Source organism: Toxorhynchites rutilus, chromosome 1, assembly GCF_029784135.1.
Source record: "Toxorhynchites rutilus septentrionalis strain SRP chromosome 1, ASM2978413v1, whole genome shotgun sequence".
Taxonomy (NCBI): domain Eukaryota; kingdom Metazoa; phylum Arthropoda; class Insecta; order Diptera; family Culicidae; genus Toxorhynchites; species Toxorhynchites rutilus.
The window spans coordinates 173408633-173422747 of NC_073744.1; the positions used below are offsets into that span (position 1 = coordinate 173408633).

At 37.6% G+C, this 14115-nt stretch overlaps 1 protein-coding gene across 6 annotated transcripts in view; it reads left to right on the plus strand.

Annotated features, from left to right (window-relative positions):
* LOC129777427 (runt-related transcription factor 2) overlaps positions 1–14115 on the plus strand; it is a 238937-nt gene that overhangs the window by 124167 nt on the left and 100655 nt on the right. The window lies entirely within an intron of this gene.

A 14115-nucleotide genomic window follows, 5' to 3' on the forward strand; every position in this document is an offset into this window, starting at 1 on the left:
CCCTAAGAGAGGGGGGAGCGGTATCTAACCACCATAGAAACATTCATTGCACCCTAAAGTTTCCATATGCCTGATTTGGTTTAATTTGCTTGATTGATTCTCGGGTAATGCAAAAATTTGTGTTTCATTTGTACGGCAGCCCCCCCTTTGAGTGGGGGAAGGACTGTCTAATCATCATAGAAACATTTATTGCACCCTAAAACTTTCACATGCCAACTTTGGTTTCGTTTGCTTGGTTAATTTCCGAGTAATGTAGAAATTTATGTTTCATTTGTATGGCAGCCCCCCCTTAGAGAGGGGGGAGGGGTCTCAAAATATCACGAAAACCTTCCCCGGCCCCAAAAACCCCTACATACCAAATTTTCATGTCGATCGGTTCAGTAGTTTCCGAGTCTATAAGAATCAGACAGACAGACAGACATCACTCCATTTTTATATATATAGATATATATATAGATATATATATATATATATATATATATATATATATATATATATATATATATATATATATATATATATATATATATATATATATATATATATATATATATAGATATCGTAACCGCTATATCGGTTATTTCAAGAGATAGAAAAAAAAATTGTTTTACAAAGATGTCTCAAACAACTGACACTACAACATTGTCGAACTATATTTACTTCTCTCTATAAAGATAAGAAAATTAGATTTTTTATTTCATCGACAATTTTGGTCACCCTATTTTTGATAACATAAAAATGAGCGCTCTATCGTATGTAACAACTTTGTCGAAGACAGTTTTGTCTAGAGAATAACTGTCGAGCTCTAAATGCTAATTTCCACTTAAATGCATCTCCTGGACCATTGTGCATTAATTAAGAAAAATGGTCAAATAACAACTTCCGAAGATCGCTAAAAGATTAAAACTTCTAAATTGATGAGCACCGCACTATCATTTTGCTGTACCGGTCTCTGAATGAAATACCCATGAGTAACATATAATCATATACGTGAATATTTTTCTTCGTCCACAGTTAATCATGGGAATAATAAATGTCCTACTCAATTGACTACCAAATAACACAAAATCCCATTCGGTGTCATTAATATCCTAGCATTAGAGCGCAGTACGGCACCAGGTAAAGCCAACTGCAAACAAAAAGTTCACCCAAGGATAACCGATCTGCGGTCCGGCGGATTAAATGACATTACGAACCAGATTTGCCAGTTTGATTAAATCCGCCGCCGGATGGATTCTTTTTGCCACGTTTCTGCTGGCCCCAGTACGGAACGATACCGTCCGGGAGTCCCCGAGTTCGCCGGGGTAGGATGTGGTAGAATCTGTGGCCGATGAGTGGATGGCAGTGGATTTTTTTCTGCCTCCTTCCATGATGCTTACCCTCAACTCGTCCGTTATCACCAGTGGATTGGTCCTACCTAACAGGATTTTATTATTTCACAACCGGGTGAATAGTGGTGAACCCAATATATGCGTTTGGGTGCGGCTCTTGTTGTCGTTTCACGATTTTTTTGCTGCCATCCATGAAGTGTTACTCTTGTTTATTTTCACCAGACTGGTTTATCTAAGCCCACCAAACTGACCAACGTGTAATTGGCGATTATGTGTGTTACTGGTCGTTATTGGATTGCATTTTTGTGCGTCTCCCCGTGTCCCGTGATCCCGGCAGACTCCGCTGTCAGGTTGGCCTTTTGGCGTGCCGATTGCGTTATGTGCGCTGTTGCAGTGAAAATTTATAGACGATTTTATGGTCAACCGAATAAACCTAATCTGCCGCCCTGATTACTGCTGGTGGCCTCACCAGTAGTGCCATGTCAAATTATTGATCGACTCCGGCGCGTCCGGGGTGGGGGACAAAGTATTTAAAACTTTTCCTAACGGGAAACTATGCTTAAAACTGACAGAGGGAAAACCCCGGACGGTGCATATAAAAGTTTAAGGTCGACCCGGTCTGACCGTCCGCCGGTTATATCACTCCTCGTTTATCTAATCCCCATACATGAATGTGAAAATTAAATAACAAAGGAGTGTCTGCATCCTTCATTAAGCTCTGAAATTAAATTGTGCCGATCCTGGCGGGCCTACCGGAAAAGATTCATCCCCAGACGGAGGCGAGAGAGTCTGCCCCTTCCATCCGGACATGTGTGTGGATGTGTGGGGGAACGAAAATCGCCATTCAAATTGGAGTTGAGGGAGGAAGCTGTTTAAGATTCTAACTTACGTTGTGAAGCAGCTCATTAATTTAATCGGTCATCGCAAAGCAGGGAAAAGTGTTCTTTCCTGAGAAGGGGTTATTTGATGAGAGCCTTTTGTCGTGGATTTCGTAGTGGGGAGGGAGATGTGAGGGAATAAAAATCGTACACTGAAGATTTTCTGATTGTATGAAAATGCAAAACATGTTTACATCCGAGGTGCAATGAAACCTGGGAGTAGAATTATGTGTCGTTTTTTGGACAAAGAGTTCCATGGTGAAACTGTTGATAATACTAACCAGGTAACCACCAAGCATTAGTATTAGCAGTAAATCAATTCTTTATAAGCATTCGAACTGCTTGCTGCTGTAAATGAACATTTTTAAGCATAGCTGATGCAAATCAGCATATACAATACTGTTTTAATACTCCTTGTCATTAAACAGCATTCTAACTGCACAATGGCCGTGAATAAGCATTGTGAATGCTCTCAAGTATTCCGAGAGTAGTGCTTCTTAAATGCCACGGAAATGCTATTGTATGATTTAAAAATTTGGAGTGTTCAAAATCAAGTGCGCTACTAGTGTATATGCATTAGTAGTTACATCACTATTAGCACATAAGCAATAATAAGGTAGATATATCACCTTTGTCAAATTAGACCTATAGATCGACGTATCATTTTCATTAGAAATTAGTTTAAACTCCATACCTAAAACAACATACTTTAAAATATCTGTAAACCAAGCTCGAAAATATATGCACTATTGGAAATCTTTCGTAAACTGATAGCCATCTCTGTTAATGAAAAAAACTGTATTTATACCCCTTCATCAGAGAATAATAAATAAATAAATAAGCATACATAAACACATTACATTTTATTTTAATTCATATGAATATAACATTTCGAGATCTATTATTCCATCGATTCATGTCAATCTTTTATTACATTAATTCAAACAATAAACTGAATCAAAGCTGAGAATCATTCAATAATAATTGAATTTCGATTCTTTTTAGTTTCTTTTTCCTCAATATTAGATTTTGTATTTCGTGATTCTGAATCCTGAGGTTTGCGCTAAGCTGCTGTTGGCTTCCTTGTACCACCGATATCTCAAACCTCGGTGCAAATACTCCTTACATTCAGCAAATGAAAAATCAGAATCCAAATGGAGAACAAACATGGAACATGGAAAGAACAAATTGATCACTTTCTCATATTTGCAGAACGGGATCTTCCGCGGAATTTGCTCATGGTCATCAGATTTGCGTCCTGTTCCAGTCCAAGAGCATTGAAGGAGAAAATTACGATCAAAAGAATTATCCACGATTTGGAGACAAACACTGAAACCCTTTCCTGTATATCGTACACGGCCGCAAAACTGACCAATTGAAGCAATAACCGATTCCATAAATTTGTCGCCCTTGTATTTTCCTCCAAATCTTTCATATCTTTAACATTCTACACTGGCTCCAGGTTAATCTTACTAATAACCACTGGTTGTGCTACGTGGTTGCACTGTAAAGATGTGGTGGTACCCAAAGCTTCTCATATAGCATTTGCATATGCCAATAATTCCAAACATTTATTCAGTTTTGATTCCGAAATGAGCTTTTCCTGGTTAGTCTGTGTAGTTGCATCAGAGAACATTTTCTCTTTTTCATTTTGTAGAGCCTCGGACAACGCTGTTACAGAATGCTTATTCGTGGCATTTCGTTTCGCCATTACGCCTGCAGACATATTATTTATTTATATTTACATGCAAGATAGATATAATAGAAACTTACCGGCTGAAAGTTATTTGCACTGCAAAATAAACACGCAGAAATTAAATGATCCACCACCAAAGTACGTAGAATAGAAGGTAGTCTCCTCCCTGCTTTGTTCAAGTAGTGGTAGGCAAAGGAAAAAAGCAAAAAATTGTAATAAACCATCCATCGAATCCATATAAATTCGAACATTTTTGATTTTTTTTTAAATTGTAACAAAACTGTCTCAAAATATGTTTCTAAATGATGAAATAGCAATTTACTTAATCATTTTAAAATAGAAAAAAGTGGAATTATCGCACCTGTGTTATGAAAATAACCCAAAAATAACCGATGAACAAATGTGTGGAGAGGTTATATCGAAGCAGTTTCGTTTCGTGTCGTTGATAGTATGATGAAAGATTAACTCCCACACTGCTGATTTTTTTCTCTTTTATTGAAGCAGCTATCAAGAATCATCGCGACGCTTTCAATGGTTTCGGTTTGGAGTGTTCAGCCGTTCAGCCGGGACTAAATTGGCGTTTCTGAAAAACGAGAAAAACATTTCCTCCACGCCGGGTCATCTTCCGAATTGATTGCAAATAAATATTTTGCACTTTCGCAAGAACTTAATGTATAAATTTGGAATTTTGTGTGAAATCATTGGAACGGAACGTTTAGGAAGATCCAAGAAGCGAATGCATTGGATAGCTGAAAACATCTCCGATTAGTTTATCTCATCACAATTTATATAAAACACACTTACCTCCAGTACAAAGATGTCTTCTTTGCTGATTATAGGTTAAAACAGTATCCCCAAATTTTAAAATTTTTCTGCTCCGGCATCGCGGGACGTGGCACTTTGACATATTGCTGAAGTAAACAAACCCTGTTCAGTATGAAATCGATAAAAAAAATCACATCAAACCTTACCTGCAGTGAAAATGCGGTACACTATCGTGTTTATCGTCGGGTCGACTTACGATTTTGTCACTTTGTACGATTTTTTGAACTTTTAAAAACAAGAAATATTGAAAAAACTTCCGAACATCGAACAAATTGAGGATAGTTTATTCCTAATTTCTTTGTGTGTGTATCACATGCGCGCTCCGTGTGTATGCACAGAAAATATCACTTACCTTCTATTCTACGTACTTTGGATCCACCACATCGATTCACTGTTAGCAGAAATATGTTTCTCATTCCGTGTACTGTGATTGAAACAGGGATATGGAAATAGTGTCCTTCATTAACGCGCTACATCGCTACATATACATCAAAATCGTTTTTGTGTACGGTGTGCGGGAGAATAGAAGAAAACGAAACATCTCATCACAATTCGCTCTAGCCAAAGCGATGTATGTGGTAACGAAGTGTCGCTCGCTCAGAGAGGAAATGAGAGAAATATAATGCCGCAAGGAGATGGAGTTTATGAAGGGTAAATTTCACTCGTTCCTTCATGTCATCCACAGGTCATTGGATAGGGGCAACGCATAGGAGAGTGCTCCCTTGGCCGAGTGGTTAGCATCATAACTAACATGCCGGGTGTTCGGGTTCGATTCCCGTTCTGGTCGGGGGAATTTTTCGTCAAAGAAATTGCCTCCGACTTGCACTGTGGTCACGCGTATTCTAGAGCTTGCCACTCAGAATGCATTCAAGGCGTGTTATTTGGCATAGAAATCTCAACTAAGTACTAATAAAAATGACGCAAGTAATACTACGTTGAGACGGCCAAGTTCCTCTAGGAACGTTAGTGCCATTGAAGAAGATGAAGCATAAGATCAATACCGGACTATTCTTATTTGATTTCAGTCCCTTTTGTAACTGGATTAAACGGATCCATATATTAATTGTTCGTCGATATATTCGTCGTTAGATTCATAAGTTCAAAAGCAAAATATAAATGTTTGATTTCCGTATAGTTATTCGCTAAATATAATGGTCATACATATACACACTTTTGAAAGAATTTCACTTGTGAAAGAATTGTAAACAGTAAACTTTAAACTAATCGGTGGCTTATGGCAATTTTTAACAGTTACAGTTTCGGGATATTTTTTTTATAATTGTTCATTATAGAAAAAATATCCCGAAAACAAGATATCGACAAGAAAACAAGAAAAAGAAAAGGAAGTTCCTAGAAATCCTTTTATATCATCTTTTTATGCCCCATCTAAAAAATGGCATTAATTCTTAGTTCACCAAGAATACAGAGACAAAGAATATTAGAAATATCAATCTTTATATTCCAGAACCTTTATCATCTGGTGATTATCTAGAAGGTCGTTATACATTCTTCTATTCGATAAAAGACCCGAAAACACGCAACAACTGCATGAAATGTAAAAAATATGTTTGTTTCGAGCATGCATTTATGCTATGTTTTGATTCTAACTTCAATGAAATCACAATCGATTAATACGTTTTATGTTATTTTATAGCTCTTTATACTTCCATGAATTATATTCACTTTTAATTATTAACAGAGAAAAATTCGAATTTCGTTATTTGTGTTAGAGTATCAAAAATTACTCTGTTTTGAGAAGGCTGAATTAGATGATCTATTAAAACATAATAAAGACGAAGAAAACATCTTTTTTTGAGTTTTTTTTTCATTTAATAATACCCTCTTCTTCAAATAAATGCCAATAAAGCCTGAAAAATACACAATGGCAATATTACAGAGAAGTTCAATTTTCGGTCTGTGACACCGTGCGCGAGTATACGTGTTATGATTTTGCACGTGAGCACAGGAGGGTTAAAGAGGACACTTGAGGTTCTATTTAGTATCGTTTTCTATATACCTCTCATTAACTGTAAATTCAAGCAATTAAGTAACATTCAAGCGAATCGAAAGTAACCTTTTTTTAATAAAATCGACGGAAAAGCTAGGAACGATTCAGCTCACAAGCGAAATACAATACAATCTTGACCTTAAGGTATGATCCTTAAAAAGTATGAGATTTCCAAAAATATTATAAAAGTTAGGGTTCAAAACTCAAAACTTCAAAACCTTTAATATAATTAAAATATCTTCTTTTAGACGAAACCCCGTCTAAAAGAAGATATTTTAATTATATTAAAGTTTGTTTTTTTTTTCCTGGAAGGTTCGGATACTGTCTTCGTTGTCTTTGCCTGTCTTTGCTTTTCTACCACTTACGGATTTCCTGCGATCGTAAGGCGTTCTGAAAATTATTCTAGGATATTCGGAACCGAGAATCAGGAATGTGCACCCGTGGCCGAGTGGTTAGCGTCTCACATTATCATGCCGGGTGTTCGGGTTCGATTCCCGTTCTGGCCGGAGGATTTTCCGTCAAAGAAATTTCCTCCGACTTGCACTGTGGTCACGCGTATTCTAGAGCTTGCCCCTCGGAATACATTCAAGGCGTGTTATTTGGCTTAAGAAATCTCAACTAAGTATTAATGAATGACGCTAGTTAATGCATATGTTGAGACGGCAAAAGTTCCACAGGGAACGTTAACGCCATTCAAGAAGAAGAATCAGGAATAATTGAACATTCCATCCAACTAAAGAGCGAATACTTCAAAAAAAATTTCATTGCAAGCGTTCATACTTGATTAGCGAAGCACTTATTTCAGTGATGTAAGCAAATTAACTTTTCCTGACAACAAATGCCTTTTGTGATTCTATACACTCTTAACGTGATTCTGTGAACCTAAGAAAATTTTATTATGTTGTGTTCAATAATCAGCTCTTATCTCTAAATATTTAAAAATCTCGTGTCACGATGTTCGTGGTCGAACTCCTCCGAAACGGCTCGACAGATTTTCATGAAATTATGCACAACAAAACTTGATAGGCATGAGAATTGGATGTATACTATATATGATACAGCTAGGGTACCGAATACCATATGTTTAATACCGATTCCACCCTAATCGGTATTAAAAAAAAAAAAATGCAGAATGCTATGCAGAGAAAAATCTAAATGATTTTTATTCTATTTTTTCTTAAATTTGGCATAAAAGTACATATAACCTCAAAGGTTCACCCCCATATATTGTTTATAATCACGATTTTAGTATTTTGGTATAAGTAATATCCAAATAATCGACCCGTTGTTTGTGTTTCAAAGAGAACGAATTTACGAGGGTCGTTCAAAAAATAAATTTCAGTGCCTCAGAAATCGCGGAAAAATAAAGTTGGGACAAAAAATAAGGTGATTTTCGTAATCTACGTTTTATTTTCTATTTTTCTACATAATCGCCGTAACGTTCGAGGCATTTTTCATAGCGTGCACGAGTGCGTAGTCCAACTTTTTGAAGTACGATGTAACTGCGTCACGAATTTCTTCAGTGTTATCGAATCGTTGACCGCCGAACGCCTGTTTCATCACCGTACTATTGTGAAGTTTTGGACCGATTAAGAACAAAGGTCAGGTATTGACGAAAGGAGTGTTCCTCATCCACGATAATGCACGGCCCCATTTTGTTCGCGTAACTTAAAAGCAATTGAAAAAATGCAAATGGACTGTGTTCAAGCATCCTCCTTACTCCCCAGACCTCGCCCCTAGCGACTATCACTTATTGAAATTCTTCATGTCATACATGCTCGATTTGCAAGGTGACAATCACGTTATTGTCATCAATTCTAATAAAACACCGACTGGAGACCCGTGTATACATTCAATGCGTATGTTGTTGAATACATTGCTGGAATCATGATAGGCGACTGCACAGCGACACGATAAATTGTGATTCGAAGGAGAAACAATAATATGGAGTTCATCGTTGACACCCACCGGTAAAACGACGCTCTCCATCTTCTTCTTCAATGGTACTTATATTCCTAGTGTTCCAAACGTTCACCATCTCAATGTAGAGTGACTTGCGAACGATATAGAGGTAGAGAGTGAATGACTGCGATTCCAGACAATCAGAAGCGTTGTGAGGACAAATACACTCACTTGCGAGACGCTATCATGAGCAACGCCGACGCTGGCTTGGCTATTGTCAGGTCTAAACACTTGCATTGTCATGATATTACAATACGTGTGTTCAAACAAACAAAAAATGAATGAAATGTAGAATGAGCTTCATTACAACGTTACATGTATTCAGTTCCACACGTTGCAGGATGTGTTCGGTTGGATGGCAAAAGCGATATGTACATTTTTGATTTGGATAGTCGACAAAATACGACAAAATGTGCAATTTCCTCAAAAATTCCGGATGCGTCTATTGATCAACTACTCATCCGTATTCGGAAATCCGATCGAGTCAAAATTATCCGAATCGATTGCGATATCAGATTCTGACATTTGTTCGACTTCGACGGGTTGCATATAAACGTCATTGAGCTTTGTACTTCATTTCTTTGAAGCGTAAATTGTTATGAATTTTCGAGTGAAATAAACACTGAACAAACAAAAATTTTAAATGAAATATGGCTGTATTGTGTGTTCTGTGTAACAAAATAACACATTCTCTGAAGTTAGACAGAAATCTTGAAGGAAAATTGTATCTGATAATTATTTTATATTCAAAATATCATGGCTGAAATGCAAGGAGATTCATAGGAAAATAGATAAGTTAGGGTCAGGACTATGTCTTCTAAGTATTTAAACAATATTGAGCAAAATTTGTCATTTAAATTTCAACAGCTTAAAATTGCTTTCGGGTCTGCTAATTACGGAAGATGGGTTACTGTCCGATATTGTTACCACAAACATGGTTCATGGCCTTTTATAGCCTGGCAGATGGAAAATGCACAATGTGTTTTCCTAAAGATTTCACCAACGACACGACCGCAGTGCCAAAATAGCCTCAGCTGAACAAAACATTCAATGCTCACATTAATGTTGAGTTCTGTGGTTCGATGAAGAGCAACAAATACATTTGCAAGCGAAATTTTATATTGATTTTCTTTATTTAACTTTACATTTAACGTTCAAGAGAACAATCATTTCAGATTCGTTAATGAAATATGGCATATAAGGAATTGTTTGTGGTTTTTTGACGTGGGACTACGTCTAACCGGAGTATATGGGGGGTAAAATGAAAACCTAAACACAGAACATGCTGGAAAAAAATGAAAGATTCCGAATGCTTATAACTCGAACATTTCTTACTGGATCGGAAAGATGTTTGCATCAATTGACAGGGAATATTTCTGCGTATCTATCGCAATTGATAAAATGTTATTTTTCATTAGATAAACAATTGAATAACTGTAAAATGTTAAGCGTTATCTCAACGCCCTAACTACCTCGTTTTGATAGGCCCGATTTACGGTTTCCCCTATACAGCCATCATAACTAAGCAGCCTTAGGGGAATCGGAAATGCAAATACATGAAAGTATGGGGATTTTTGTTCTGACCGAAATGTGTTCCCTAACACAGACTTCAAAACCAAGCAGTGTTGGAGGAATCGACATTGCGAATACATGAAAATAGACAATCCTGACCTTAAGGGATGATCCTTAAAAAGTATGAGATTTCCAAAAATATTATAAAAGTTAGGGTTCAAAACTCAAAACTTCAAAAACCGTTCTATTTGGGGTTTCGTCTAAAAGAAGATATTTTAATTACATTAAAGTTTGTTTTTTTCCTGGAAGGTTCGGCTACTGTCTTCGTTGTCTTTGCCTGTCTTTGCTTTTCTACCACTTACGGATTTCCTGCGATCGTAAGGCGTTCTGAAAATTATTCTAGGATATTCGGAACCGAGAATCAGGAATAATTGAACATTCCAGCCAACTAAAGAGCGAATACTTCAAAATTTTCATTGCATGCGTTCATACCCGATTAGCGAAACACTTATCCCAGTGATGTAACCAAAATAACTTATCCTGACAACAAATGCCTACTGTGATTGTACACACTCTTAACGTTATTCTGTGAACCCAAGAAAATTTTATTATGATGTGCTCAATAATCATCTCTTTATGGGCACCTTAAACGATCAAACTGATTGACAATAAGTGTCTTCAATATCGTGACAGCTAGGGTTTCGACATCCGATCTAACATCAATCAATGTTTTTCCACCTTACACGGTCAATATCGCCCTCAACCCGAGACAACGAAAATATCTGCGATGGCTAGTGGCGACATTCGAGTTTGGGATCCAAACTATTCTCCATCAGATTAGAAGGCTAAAAGGCAATTTTCTATTGGTAAAATTTGAATGAAAATATCTACTTGGTATTATTTAATTAGTTGAAGCGCGTAGTCCCACCTCTAACTTAACCTATTTTCTATGAATTTTCAGATATTCCTACTAAAATTTATTATTATTATATAACGTCAGTTTCAGATACAATTTTTGTATGGGATTTTCTCACCACTTGCAGAAAAAAAGTGATTTGCATTCACATAGAATACTAATTTGATTTGGAAAAGTTAATTTTCATTCATAATTACACTTTAAAACTCGTTTTTCCTTCTAAAAAACACATCATAATACTCGCTTCACAAATACAGACTGATCCTTTCAGTTTCAGGGATGCCAGATTATTTTAGATTGCGAAAATATATGCAAATTATATTATCTGCAAGCAAATGTTTTTATTCGATAAATAATACTATGACAGTAGAACCCCGATTATCTGTATCTGTATCTGTATCTATTTCTGTATTGATAAAACATAGTTTCTATGTTTAAACATCATCCCGACTATTCGCGGATAATCGGCATTCTACTGTAACTTGAATTAACACGTGATGTTTTTTCACCTGTGATTTTCCCAGATCTTCTCATTCTCCAAATTTTATAGCGGAGTGTGAAGAAACACACAACTAGGACTAAAGTGGCTGCCCCGCTTGCTAGCGCAAAGAATGACCGAGTTCAATGTTAAAAAATTCCTAAGACGTTGTTAATTTTCATTCACTCTCTCACCATCACATTGTTAGTTTACTTTGAGGTTTTGATTTGTATCGCGAAAAGTACTGTATTTTGCTATTTTAGGTACAGTAATTTACATTTAATGCGACATTTTTCTAATTGGACAGACCTGTATGCGACACGTTTAGTTAGCCATTTTTTGTAAACATCGAGTTCGGCCCAAATGATGGCCCCACATTGAAATTCACCGCCAGACGTCGACGCTGTACCACTCTCATCTTCAATCTTCAAATCGCCTACAATGCGACACTGAGTGGATCCTCGGCATGTCGCATTCAATGTAAATTACTGTATCAGTTTTCCAAACCAAAAGCTTTCATTTATGATTCCTACAATTTCAGAAGTTTATAAATTTTAATTGCAATCGCAAAAAAGGCTAACAAACATTAAATGTCCGCTTGCAAATCTGGCAACTCAGTCTGGAAGTCCGTGAGGTAAAACGTCATCATCATGCATCCATATGAAATGTCACGATATTGATGCCCGAAAATCAGAAAATCCGGATTTCTGCGTTGTCGGCCATGTTCAGCTGTCATTATGCTCTCAAATGTCATCATATTGTCAATAAATTTAACCGTGTAAGGTCCGCTTTAGGATTATAGGATTATTTGGGCAGAGTGATTGTATTATTTCTCTATATCTGCTTAGTTACCCAACAACTTTGCCGAAAACTGTATCTCAATCTGGTGGTTTGCCATGTCATAATTCTCAAAGAAAAAAAAGTCAGGAACCAGCCGAAATGTGTTGAAAGTCACTATAATAAAGGGTGTGTCACATCAAATTGCATCACGGAAAAAACGCTGTAGAAATTCGCCCAGTAGACCGATCCTTTTGAAAATGTTAGACAGTAAAATAAAAACTATTAAACAACTTTTGGCATTTTCCATTTTTCATACTTCGAGCCCAAGCCCGTATGCTCGTACCTTCCTCTTCACCCCGTCCATAAGGTTCTGTACAACGTCAGGTTGTAGTTTTTTTTGAACAGAAATCCATTTTCTCTTGAAGTCCGCCTCCGATTTGAAAACTTTTGGGTTCTTCCGGAGGGCCTGCTTCATAATCGCCCAATATTTCTCTATTGGGCGAAGCTCCGGCGCATTGGGCGGGTTCATTTCCTTTGGCACGAAGGTGACCCCGTTGGCTTCGTACCACTCCAACACGTCCTTTGAATAGTGGCACGAAGCGAGATCCGGCCAGAAGATGGTCGGGCCCTCGTGCTGCTTCAATAGTGGTAGTAAGCGCTTTTGTAGGCACTCCTTAAGGTAAACCTGCCCGTTTACCGTGCCGGTCATCACGAAGGGGGCGCTCCGCTTTCCGCAAGAGCAGATCGCTTGCCACACCATGTACTTTTTGGCAAACTTGGATAGTTTCTGCTTGCGAATCTCCTCCGGAACGCTGAATTTGTCCTCTGCGGAGAAGAACAACAGGCCCGGCAGCTGACGAAAGTCCGCTTTGACGTAGGTTTCGTCGTTCATTACCAGGCAATGCGGCTTCGTCAGCATTTCGGTGTACAGCTTCCGGGCTCGCGTCTTCCCAACCATGTTTTGCCTTTCGTCGCGGTTAGGAGCCTTCTGAACCTTGTATGTACGCAGGCCCTCCCGCTGCTTGGTCCGCTGGACGAATGAACTTGACAAATTCAGCTTATTGGCGACATCCCGGACCGAACTTCTCGGATCACGTCTAAACTGCTTAACTACGCGCTTGTGATCTTTTTCACTGACGGAGCATCCATTTTTGCCGTTCTTCACCTTCCGGTCGATGGTTAGGTTCTCGAAGTATCGTTTTAGTACTCTGCTGACCGTGGATTGGACGATTCCGAGCATCTTACCGATGTCCCGATGAGACAACTCCGGATTCTCGAAATGAATGCACAGGATTAATTCACGACGACATTTTTCCAAATTTACGAAAAATTGAAAGTGAAGCATGGCCAACGTGATCTATACACTCTTATCTGATTTTAAAGCGAAAGCTGAAGATATAGTTCCTAAGAATTAAATTTCTACAGCGTTTTTTCCGTAATGCAATTTGATGTGACACACCCTTTAGGAGAAAAAAAAAATCAAAGAAAAGGTCAGATAAATTAAAATTCTAACCATAATATTAATTCATTTCATATGTAAAATGGCGTTATGGCCAGCATTGTATGGTGAAAGGTTTTAAGAAAATTGAAAGGGTCTGAGGTGATTCATAAGATTCGAAAAACTGAATATTTGGCTGATTTTTAGATATGATTTTGCAATACTGCGACGCTATTTGTTTATTTACAAATATATAGTTTGGCAGGAAGCTTCAACGGGATCGCCAAATAC